A 13,295-nucleotide genomic window follows, 5' to 3' on the forward strand; every position below is an offset into this window, starting at 1 on the left:
AATACAAACGGCACCTAGCCGAATTTTTATTACTATTTTTTTAAAACACTGATTTTATTTAAATATGAAAATAGAACCAGTATGTTATGAATATCACATAAAGACTTATTAAATCAAATTGAGGTCAGAAAATGAGATAATCACAGATTAGGTGCTCCGGCACGCCATGTAGAATGCCTTGCTCGGCTACACTGTAGATGGGTGAAGGGCATTACTTTTAGTAGTATGCTCTAGAGTATATCATTTAGTATGTATCTTGTACATCTTTTATTAATAAAAGGCATTTCCACTTTTCCGTTTACATAATATATTTATGTGTAATAGAAAGGGTCCATTGATATTTTGTTAGAAATTCTATTCTTAAGTTGTTAAGAATATGAGTGACAATATCTCTAGCACAAAGTATCATAAATAGGTTCACAATCGAGGATACTTCACAATAAGGACATGACTTATCCAGAAAGATTGTATTCATGTTTGTTCCCAAGTTATTTATATGAGATACATAAATAAGATGGAATGGTGAGTCTCATGCCATATGACAAACATGATAGGCACTTATATATGATAAGTAGGTCAAACCAGTGACGTTTATGACAAGCACATGGAGTTTACTCTTGTCAATGCGTTATCATAAATCATATCAGTGCATATAATCTTTAGACCTGAGATAACATAGTTATCTTGAGTTTGATACTACTTTCATACTTGTACTGTGTATGGGTATATGTGCATGTGTTGGCTCTTACTAGTTATATATGGAGGTAGGTGTTGATCAAGATGGAATCTGTTCCTCTAAGTAAATAGAGATAAAATCCTATTTTCATTTAATTGTTCTTGATGTTTTAAGTTCCTGGCCAGGACAGATAGATTTATTCAGAAAAGAGTTTCTGATGAGAAAAATCTTTTAATCAAGAACTAGAATTAAAAGAGAACATAATATTCATAGCAAATGGGGTTTGACATAAACCATGACTCCAGCTCGAATTGGGATTTTGTAACAGAGTGATTCTAGTGCATGGTAACATATGATTATAGGTTCATTTAAGGTAAACCTTATTACTGATTAGGTGGCCATGGCATGCTATGCTAGGTGTTAACCATGGTCTATGAGGTGCATAAAATGATTTAGAGAAATCATTTATGGTAAGAAAGAGTTTTGATGATATTAAGAGTTGATATCATGTCTCATTGCCAATTAGTGATGAGCCTAGTAAGTCACACATATATACAAATTATCACTAAATTAAATATGAATTAATTAATTAATTAAAGATTTTAATTGATTAATTAAATAGGTTTGGTTTGCAATTAGATTGCAAAGTCTCTAGCATGACTTGAAACCAAACCTAGATTATTGGATGTATAGTATAAGTTAAATTTATATTTAAAATGTTTAAATATAAATTTAATTAATGAGAAATTAATTAATAAAGATTAATTAATTAATTTATATTTGATATAAATTGATTAGAAGAAGAGAAATAATTATTTTGGATTGAGAACTCAAAATTAAGACACAGGGGCATTTTGGTCATTTCATAGGGTGACATGTGGCACCATGAGATGGTGACACGTAGCATTACACATATGCTTGCCAAATATCTTTTAATCATGTAAGATGATTAAAATCAAGATTAAATATAGGTTTGACACTTGGCACAATGTGATTGCATCATTTAAACCTAGAACCAATCAGAGGGTGACATGTGCAAGGGTTTAAGTGGTGACTTAGCTATATAAATGTTGTTATAAAAAAAAAATTAAAACACAAGCTGCTGCCTCCCATTTGTGCCACCACCTTTGAGGCTTCCAATCTTCTCTTCTTCTTCATCTATCATTCATTCCAAGAGATTAGAAAATAATGTCTTGAATTAAAAATACTAGAAATTGTTTCTAGTGTTCTGTTTACATCTTTAATCTCTTAAAAGGCAAAACTTGATTTTCTAATTAATAGAAAAAGCTTTAGAAGCTGTTTAAGGTCTGCCATAGGTGAACTTGTTATGGACAAGCTAGAGGAACATAAGACTATAAGAATTTAATCACCCACTAGAAATCTATCCAACTAGGATTTCCATTTTCTACTTTGGAAGTGTAGGATTCGCTAAGTTAGTGGAAGGATCAATTTGATTAAAAGACCATAATCATTTTGGTTAAATACATGATACATTTACTAATTAATGTAGTTATTTTTTGTAGTTAATTTTCTGATAATAATGAGCACAGAAACAACCACCACCATCCAATATCCTTGCAAGCATACTTGATCACAATAGGTTGATAGGACCTAATCTGTCTGATTGGCTAAGAAATTTGAAACTTGTCCTGAACCTTGAACATATAGGATATGTTCTAAATTCAAATGTTCCTGGTTCCTTACCTCCAGAGGCCACTCAAGAGGAACATGAAACTTTGGACAAGTGGAAGGAGCATGATATGAGAGCTAAGTGTTACATACTTGCTTCAATGAGTAATGAGTTACAAAAGCAGCATGAGAACATGCAGAGTGCGAGTGAGATCCCCCTTCACCTACAAGAGTTGTATGGTGAGCACAGCAGGAATGCTAAGTATGAGATATCTAGACAGCTATTCCGCATGAGGATGTCTGAGGGACAGAATGTTGGGGATCATGTCCATAAGATGATTCGGTTGATTGAGCAGCTGGAACATCTTGACTTTAACATGGATTTCTAACTGCAGACGGATTTGATCCTTTAGTCCCTTCCTGAGTCTTTTGGCAATTTTGTGACAAATTTCCATATGACTAAACAGGAATGCACCTTGGCTGGTTTATTCAACATGCTGGTTATTGCCCAAAAGAATATGCCGGGCAATAAAGAAAAAGAGGTACCTTTAATTGTATCTTCTTCTGCTGGAAAGTCCAACAAGAAGGGCAATAAGAAAAAGAAACCTTAGATTGCTGGTCCTTCCAAGAAAATAGCTAAACAAAAAGGGAAGACTAAAGCTGATGGAGGCCAAGGAAAGTGTTTCCACTGCCAAAAGGATGGGCACTGGAAAAGGAACTGCCTAGAGTATTTTGCTTCTCTAAAGGACAAGAAGGATACATCTTCGGAAGGTATGCCTATATCTTGTTATTTAGATTCTGATGATACTCATAGTTCATCTACAGCTTGGGTTTTAGATACTGGTACCAGTTCTCACATTTCTTATGATATGCAGGAACTAGCAAATAGTAGCAGCTTGTGTTCTTGAGATGTTAGACTCCGGATTGCTAATGGCTCAACTATTGAAGCTTTAGCCATAGGATCTAAATCTTTTTACATGTCTGAACATGTTTTGTGTTTGGATAATATTTTATATGTATTTGATGCTTTTAAGAACATCATTTCTATATCTAGTTTGACTAGAAATGGTTATGAATTTCAGTTCACAGATGATATTTGCAATATTTATTTTGGAAATAAATATGTTGATTCGGGTTATATGAATGATGGTCTTTGTTATTTGGATAATAATAACAAACACAAAATGAATGCAAGTGATCTAAATGAATGCAATGCCATGGTGAAAATCAACTCAAGTTCAAAATATATTTGGCACTTAGGGTTAAGTCATGTTGCAGAAGATAGAATTACAAAACTGGAGAAAATGGGGATTTTATCCTTATTGGGCTCTAAGCCTACTCCAACTTGTGAATCTTGCCTTCAGGGAAAAATGACTAGATCACCCTTTGTTGGACAAGGGCTAAGAGATGAAAATATTTTGGAGCTAATACATAGTGATGTATGTAGTCCATTTAAGGAAATGGCTAGAGGCAGTTTTCATTACTTTATTACCTTTACTGATGATAAATCAAGGTTTGGGTATTTGTATTTGATAAAATACAAACATGAATCCTTTGAAAAGTTCAAAGAATTTAAATCTGAAGTAGAAAATCAAACAGGAAAGAGTATTAAAGCTCTTCGATCAGATCGTGGAGGTGAATATTTGAGTACTGAATTTGATGAATACTTGAGAGAGCACATCATTGTTTCCCAGCTGATATGCCATTCTCCTTTTGGGGATTTGCATTAGAATTAACTTTGTATATTCTAAATAGGATTCCATCAAAATCAGTTTCTTCCACACCTTATGAGATATGGCATGGAAGAAAACCGATTCTTAAGCATATTAAGATTTAGGGTTGTCTAGCTTATATCAAAAAGCTAAACACTGATAAATTGGAAACCATATCAGAAAAGGGTCGATTTGTTGGATATCCAAAAGATAGTTTTGGATATTTTTTTTATTTGCCTACGTCACAAAAGGTTGTGATAAGTAGAGATGCCACATTTGTTGAACAATAGTTTGTTCAAGAAGTAGGAAAAGGAAGGCAAATAGAGTTAGAATTGGAGAATTCTAACCAACCAACAGATTAGATGGAAATAGATCCATCTAGTCAACCTACACCCATTGATGAAACATTTACAGCTGTTCCTCGTAGAACAACTAAGGTATCTCACCCACCAGTAAGATATGGTTTCCTTCATGAAGAAGAACAAGAGTTGTCTACTCATGAAGAAGTAGATCATGGAGATGATCCACTTACCTTTGAAGAAGCTATATCTGATATAGACTCTTCAAAATGGATTAATGCTATGAAATCCGAAATTGATGCCATGTATAAGAATCAAGTTTGGGATCTTGTTGACCCACCTGAAGGTGTTGTACCTATAGGGAACAAATGTGTTTTTAAGAAGAAAATTGGTTCTGATGGATAGGTAGAGACCTATAAGGTAAGGCTAGTAGCGAAAAGGTTTCGCCAAAGGCAAGGAATCGACTATAAGGAGACTTTCTCGCCTATTGCCATGCTTAAATCAATTAGGATTCTATTAGCAATAGCTGCATACTATGATTATGAGATTTGGCAGATGGATGTCAAAACAACTTTTCCCAATGGATGCATTGAAGAAAACATTTTCATGGAACAACTTAGGGGTTTTGAATCCCAAGATGGTTCCAAGGTATGCAAGCTAAAGCGATCCATTTATGGGTTGAAACAAGCTTCGAGGAGTTGAAACATCCATTTTGATGAAGCCATTAAGTCATTTGTTTTCATCAAAAATGAGGATGAGCCATGTGAATATAAGAAGGTTAGTGACAGTGCTATCATTTTCCTTGTCTTATATATGGATGACATACTGTTGATGAGTAATGACACAGGTATGTTGACAACTGTAAAGGTATGGTTGTCAAATTCATTCTCTATGAAAGACTTAGGGGAGGTAACCTATATTCTTGGGATTCGCATCTATAGAGATAGAGCGAAAAGAATAATTGGTTTATCCCAAAGTCTATACTTGGAAAAGGTGTTAAAGAGGTTTAACATGCTTGATTCCAAGAGAGGATTGTTACCAGTTAGACATGGTATCCATCTTTCTAAAGAGATGTCTCCAAAGACACTTGAAGAAAGAGATAAAATGGCCAGGATTCCATATGCTTCGGCTATTGGAAGTTTAATGTATGCAATGTTGTGTACTAGGCCGGATATCGCATATGCTGTTAGTTTGACTAGCAGATATCAATCCAATCCAGGTTTGGAACACTGGATAGCTGTCAAGAATATCCTTATGTACTTGAGAAGAACTAAGGATTTATTCTTGATATATGGAGGTGGAGACTTGCAATTGGATGGTTATACTGATTCTAGTTTCCAATCAGATATCGATGATAGAAAGTCTACCTTTGGATATGTGTTCATTTGTAATAGAGGTGCAGTCAGTTGGAAGAGTTGCAAACAGAGTACGACTACAGATTCCACTACCGAGGCTAAGTATATTGCTGCATCAGATGCTGCAAAGGACGCTATTTGGATAAAGAAGTTCGTGACAGAGCTTACAATAGTTTCTTCCATTGAGTCAGCAGTTCCACTTCACTGTGACAACAATTGTCACACCCTACTCCTCATAAGATGTAACATGTTCCCGTAGTACACCGAATGAATTACCGTACTTCACCTACCAGTAACCCATTAAATATACTACAAGGAATTTTAAAACAATTTTCATTCATTTTCGAATTGGTGGGTAAATTTTTTTTTAAATATTAAAAAACCTTCAATTAGAGTCCAAACATAAATCAAATTTTTGGATATTTAAAATCTCCGTAATTTTTACAAAAATTTCGGCAGAGTGCCATCTGTATTTTGAGAAAATAGTTCTTCAAAACTTGAAAATAAAAATACTCCTAATATACAGTTTCTAAATCACAACTTCATTTGCAATCACCAAACTTCAAATCAACAACAATGGCAACACTTCAATTCAAAATCCAAATTTCAAATAAAAAATTAATATCTCAAAACATTTCATAACTCATGCATTTCGCATTTTAAATCATTAATTTACAATCATAAACTAATTTACAGATGCATAATCTAAAAAATAATATTATTACAATTTTATCTGTACAACTGCTCAAATTACAGAGATACATATGCATAATATCATATTTACATCAAACTAAACTACCAGGGTACAGACAATACCCGTACAAAAATTCTTCAATTGTGCTTCTCTCTAATTTTAGCAGCTTGCACTGCTGCTATGTCCTTTTCTCTATCTGTGACAGTAAGTTAAAGCTATCATTGAGTATATAAATACTCAGTGGTGCACAATAAAGCATAAAATGCATAATATAAAACATTTATGAACAAATCCTCATTCAAAAATCTCATAATCGCATTTCACAATTTTTTTTTCTCAAATCACATTTATAACAAATCATAATTTTCAAAGCTTAATATAGAGCACAACTCGATCAAACAATTTAATAAACATAGTGTTGCCAAACAATAACACAACTTAGGCCATGACACAAAATTTTCGAATATGTCGTGTGTATATCATGACAAGGCAAACACCCCCACTAATCGAAATCAATGAGGGAGGTGGCTAGCTAGCTAATGAGTACTCATCCACACTCACCCCTCAGACTAGGAAGCTAGAGAGGGAGGAAACTGATCAAATATCATAGTCACCCCACAAGTGGAGGAGGAACATATTAATATTGTTGTGCCAAGTGTGAACTAAAAATAATTTAAATCAAGTTATTCAAATATTTTATACAATTCACAAATCATAATTCACTCTAAACTTTTTATTTACAAAGTAGGCAACACAATTTTTCAAATGAGATTTTCAAAGCCATAACTAAATTCAAAACCATATTGTTCAAATATTTCATACAAATCAATAATTAATTTTCCTTCCAAATTTCCATTGTAGAATAGGCAACACAACATTCTCGAAATTCATAATGAACAAACACATTCACAATGTATAACAAATCAAATTCTATTATAAAAACTTTAATTTAAAAATTTTTGGTGCACAAACACAATCAATTTTCAAAATCAAATTTCCACTAACAAGTGGCAACACCATAGTTCTCAAAAGCCATAATTAACATAATGCATACAAATCAAGTTTTCAGTGGAAAAACAATAATTTAAAGTTATTGTGCACAAACCTGGACTTAATCACCTCTAGGCCTTTCGGGTCTTTTTCAGCTGAAACACAAAATTTATAGTGTTTCAGTACCTTATTTCACAGTAAATCCAATAATTAATTTATAAATACTTAATTCTAGCCTAAATATGCTTAAACTAACATTCTTGCTAATTTTCATTTTAGAGTTACTATTCATGATACTATTCAAGTCAATTTGTTGACTTTCTAAAGCTTAATAGGTATGGGAACTTCAACTTCACCCACATGCCACATTTTGGTCACTAAATTTGTTGGTTTTGGTTGTTTACTCAAATTCTAAGTCTTTTAGGCAAATTTGCAATTTTTCAATTCTGATATCTTAAGTTGCTTTGTTCCATTGGTCACTTTACTATTAGAATTTGGCAAAACTTTCTTCATAAAAAATGTTTCCTATTGCCTTAAGTTTATTATCCTTTTTGAATCACTCCAATTGGAGTTTTGTAGCTCAAGTTATAGCCATTTGGACCATGGCTACCGGATTGGACTCAACCCAGAATTCTGGGCAATTTTTGGTTTTGGCAGTTTTGGGTCACCAATTTTGGGTGGCCAAACGACTTAGTTAATGCCATAATTTGGATTTATGTTCTTCATGAAAGTTTTATATCTATATCTCATATGTCCACTGGTAAAATTTCTGGTCATTTATACTTGTCTAGCTCAAGTTATGGCCAAATGAACAAACACTGTTCATTTACTAAGTTTATACAGAGGCAGACTATGATTTTTCAAGTTTGGTCAATTTGTTTACTCGGTTTTGGTCACTTTATGGGCATGCTTCCTAAATGAAAATTGTGTCATTTAGTGTCTATTTTCATTCCCAATTGGTCTCATACCAATTGGACTTGTAAATTTTCATTTTTTGTCCCTCAAAGGTAATCTCCATCTAAATTTGGCCTTAATTCCAACCATTCCAACACACTTCATTTGGTCACCATCGACCATTTTTCACTTCAAAATAGGTCTAAGACATCATTTACAAGTTTCTCACTTCTCTAAACCCTAATGTCCAAACCCTAACCACACTAAATTGTTGCATTTAGCTAATTTCAAAGCTTTTAACTATAATCATTCAACTAATGGAGGTCCATAAACTCATTCAAATCCATCAAACCATACAAATATACTCCCATACACCTGTTGGCTGAAATTCAGTTTGATCCTCCACACATGATTTTATTTCATTTCAAGTTTATTTACAAGTTAATCAAGCTATAAACATAATTAAATCAACTAACAAATCAAGTTTAGTTTACTAACCTTGTGTGTAGAATTTTCTTCTTCCTTTCCTTCAAGTTTTCTTTTCTTTCTTTCCCTTAGATCTTGTTTTCTAGTTGCCCAAACAAGTTTTATTTATGGTAGACTATTTTTTTTATGGTGGGATTTTTGGTTCTTCAAGCTCACGATAGAGCTTAAATGGAGGTTTTGTGAGGGAGAGAGGAGAGAGGTGGCAACCTTGCAAGAAGAAGATAGCTTTTTTGTTTCTTTTTTTTCTTTTTTTCTTTATGCCTTTAGTCTTATGGAAGACCAAAAAAATCAAATTAATTAAATATATTAATTATATTCTTTATGGCATCATGCATGATGTCATGCATGATGTCATCTCCTTACACCTTTTTCATTTTCTTCTTTTTTTTATTTTTCTATTAGTTCTTTAATTTAATTCTCGATTCTGAAATTTTCTTTTCTCCAATTTTATTTGACAGTTAGGTCAGGAGTCAGCTCTCGGGGTCAATTGACCAAATTGCCCCTCACCGGTTCAACCTGGTTTCCAATAATTCAATATTTCTTTCGGATCCCTGACCTAATTATTTGACTGGCTTAACAATTCTTTTCGTGATTTTCTCTTATCCACTGTGTTCGTAATGGTCCTAAGGACTGCAGCGTCACATTTTACTGTTCGAAATTTGAGTTTAAATCGACTTCGCAGTCGTTCCCGACAAGGTCACCCATCGTTGTGACTCTCGGCTCGTTTAACTTCTTGTGTTCTGTTTTTCTTATTTATACTTAACTATTTGGCAATTACTAATTATTTGTGTTTATGGCTTATCTAATTGTCTTAAGTATGGTTCTAATCCCCTTAATTGTTCGAACTGACTCCGGTCACCGGAACAGTGAAATATACCTAGCTATACAAATAGAGGTGTTACAATTCTCCCCCCCTTAAAATAATTTTGTCCTTGAAATTGTGTTCACTATCTGTCCTCAAATAGTCATACATGTTGTTTTCTCACGTTTTTCTCATATTTCTACATAGCTTTATAATCGGAATAATGGTCCCTAGCACTTTAACTAACGTTATTTCATCATCGATTGCTCACCTCGTGTACCAAGTTCCTTATGAGCTTCTGTCATAAGTTAGATTCAAATTCATTTCAATTTTAGAGGTAAGCAAATCTGTGTGCTAGTGGATCCGCTTTTCTAGGACCTCGTGTGATCCTATGGGTGAGAACTTAGTTTTACTCTTTTCTTATCAAATCTCTTAATCATTTGATGTAACCTTCAGTTTAGTTTAGAATATTTTAGTCTTTTCTTACTATTGTTTTAGCAATTATTTTCTTTTGTAGTCTTTTCTTTCTTGGCCATAGGTCCATAACCATTATCTTACCATCTCCATTTATGACAAAGGCCTGTGTGCCATTTTGCACTATCTTGTTTGCTTTGGTTTAACTTATTTCTTTGTTGATAAAATAGTTCGGAATATCGTTACGCATCTTAAGTAAATTTCTTGCCTTGGTGGCAATTCCTCATCTAGTATTTTTCTCATTTCTTACTGTTCTATTTTTTTTTTATCTATCGATACTCTATAGCTTATTTTGCACTGATGTGTAGTCATTATTTTCTTTTGTACTGAACTATAACCTTTCAATATTCTAACTTTAGAGTTTTAAATCCCAGGTTAGGATTTTCAAACTCCTTTCCAATAAGAAAACTTTATCTTATTATAACTATACCAAAACAGATATCGTTTGTAACTATTCTTATCCTTTTATACTATTGGGTAGTACGTAGCTCTACACAACAAATCCCAAGTCAGTACTGTAATCTGCAGCTTACAGCACAAACATCAAGAATATTGCATAGTTACTACGATACATCCCAATAGATCAAACTTTCCTATATCTTATTTCTTTTAAATTCACTAATATCTTGGACTTATTTTGATTATGGTACCCACTGACATCTATAAGCAGTAATATCCATACCCGCATCTAAGGTAGCTATATTACTATAACATACTTTTAGGTTCTCTTTCCTTATATAATTAGGCTTACTAATTAACTTTACAAATTCTTGTGTGCTAGTAAATACTTTTCACTGAAAAACTCATCCAAAATTAATTTTAAAAAAACTAGTCACTAACATATCAAAATTGAATTTTTTTTTATGCATATCTCAGTTAAGAACTGAGAAATTACCAGCAACCATACCAGGAGTCTCATCCTCATCCCTCTGTCGCATAGTGTATACTCTCACTAGAGCATCACCTTGTCCTGGTTGATTCATAGTACTCTGACTTCCAGGTGTACTACTCCTACCTCTGCCTCTACCTCTACCAACTGTGGGTAAGCTCTTCGGGGTAGAAACTTTAGCTAATCCTTTTGACATGGTAAATGATCCATAACGGCTGGACTTATGCAATCCTTAGCAAAATGACCAGTCCCTCCACAATTGAAACATGCTCCTATAGCTCTATAAAATACTCCACTATGTGGTTTACCACAAGTCTCACAAAGTCGATCCGACAGCGTATTTCTGTGTGTCTATTTAGTTTGCTGAGATGGTTTCTGTCTAGAAGATATACTTCTACCTGATTTGTGCGAGCTAGATCCTCCAAAATGTTTTCTTTTCCCAGAGCCACTCTCAGTATCTTGGCCAGTAACCATTTCAGTTTTCTCTTTCACTTGTGTACTCTTTTTCATTACCCATTCTGATTCTATCCTTTCCAGTTCCAAGGCTTGTGAAATCAATTTAGAAAAATTCTGGTGTCGGAACCCTACCACTTGCATTCTCAAGCTAGGCCTCAACCCAGCCTCAAACCTTTTACATCTGTCTCTGGGGGTGGAGACTAAGCATCCAGCATAATGACTTAGCCTTAAAAAGTCCTGCTCATACTCTGCTACAGTTCTATCCCCTTGCTTCAACCTTAAAAACTCTTGCAGCTTCATGTCTACATAAGTATCGAGGACCCACTTTTGCCGAAATTCCCTTAAAAAGTCTGCCTATGTGAGGACTGGTGGCTCTATCAGACTGTAGGGGATGGTCTTCCACCACTCATATGCATCCCCTTGCAGAAGTGATACTGAATATTCGAACTTCAACTCTTCAGCACACTGTAGTTTTCTGAAAACCCGTTCCATCCTTTCTCACCACTATTCTGCTTCCAGTGGATCCACGGTTCCTTTGAATTATGTAGCCCCAAATTTCATTAATTTCTCATATTGCCGAGCCGGAGGCTGTGGTTGTGCTACAGGTGCTTGTGTCTATGCTTGAGGTGGCAATATATCATATATATCAAACGTTTGAGCAGTTGTAATTACCGACAAAATATTTCAAATTCACAGTTCAAAATTTATTTTAAAACCTTGCTCTGATACCACTAAACATGTCACACCCTACTCCTCGTAAGATATAACATGTTCCCGTAGTACACCTAATGAATTACCGTACTTCACCTGCCGATAACCAATTAAATATAGTACAACAGATTTTAAAATAATTTTCGTTCATTTTGGAATTGGTAGGTAAAATTTTTTTTTAATATTAAAAAACCTTCAATTAGAGTCCAAACATAAATCAAATTTTTGGATATTTAAAATCTCCGTAATTTTTACACAAATTTCGGCAGAGTGCCGTCTGTATTTTGAAAAAACAGTTCTTCAAAACCTGAAAATAAAAACACTCCTAATATATTTCTCAATCACAACTTCATTTGCAATCACCAAACTTCAAATCAACAACAATGGCAACACTTCAATTCAAAATCCAAATTTCAAATAAAAAATTAATATCTCAAAACATTTCATAACTCATGCATTTTGCATTTTAAATCATGAATTTACAATCATAAACTAATTTACAGATGCATAATCTTAAAAATAATATTATTACAATTTTATCTGTACAACTGCTGAAATTACAGAGATACATATGCATAATATCATATTTACATCAAACTAAACTACCAGAGTATAGACAATACCCGTACAAAAATTCTTCAATTGTGCTTCTCTCTAATTGTAGCAGCTCGCTCTGCTGCTATGTCTTTTTCTCTATCTGCAACAGTAAGTTAAAGCTATCGCTGAGTATATAAATACTCAGTGGTGCACAATAAAGCATAAAATGCATAATATAAAATATTTATGAACAAATCCTCATTCAAAAATCTCATAATCGCATTTCACAATTTTTTTTTTCTCAAATCACATTTATAACAAATCATAATTTTTAAAGCTTAATATAGAGCACAACTTGATCAAACAATTTAATAAACATAGTGTTGCCAAACAACAACACAACTTAGGCCATGATACAAAATTTTCGAACATGTCGTGTGTACATCACGACAAGGAAAACACCCCCACTAATCGAAATCAATGATGGAGGTGGCTAGCTAGCTAATAAGTACTCATCCACACTCACCCCTCAGACTGGGAAGCCAGAGAGGGAGGAAACTGATCAAATATCATACTCACCCCACAAGTGGAGGAGGAACATATTAATATTTTCATGCTAAGTGTGAACTAAAAACAATTTAAATCAAGTTATTCAAATATTTTATACAATTCACAAATCATATTTCACTCT

The sequence above is a fragment of the Hevea brasiliensis genome, chromosome 5 (assembly GCF_030052815.1).
Source record: "Hevea brasiliensis isolate MT/VB/25A 57/8 chromosome 5, ASM3005281v1, whole genome shotgun sequence".
NCBI lineage: Eukaryota > Viridiplantae > Streptophyta > Magnoliopsida > Malpighiales > Euphorbiaceae > Hevea > Hevea brasiliensis.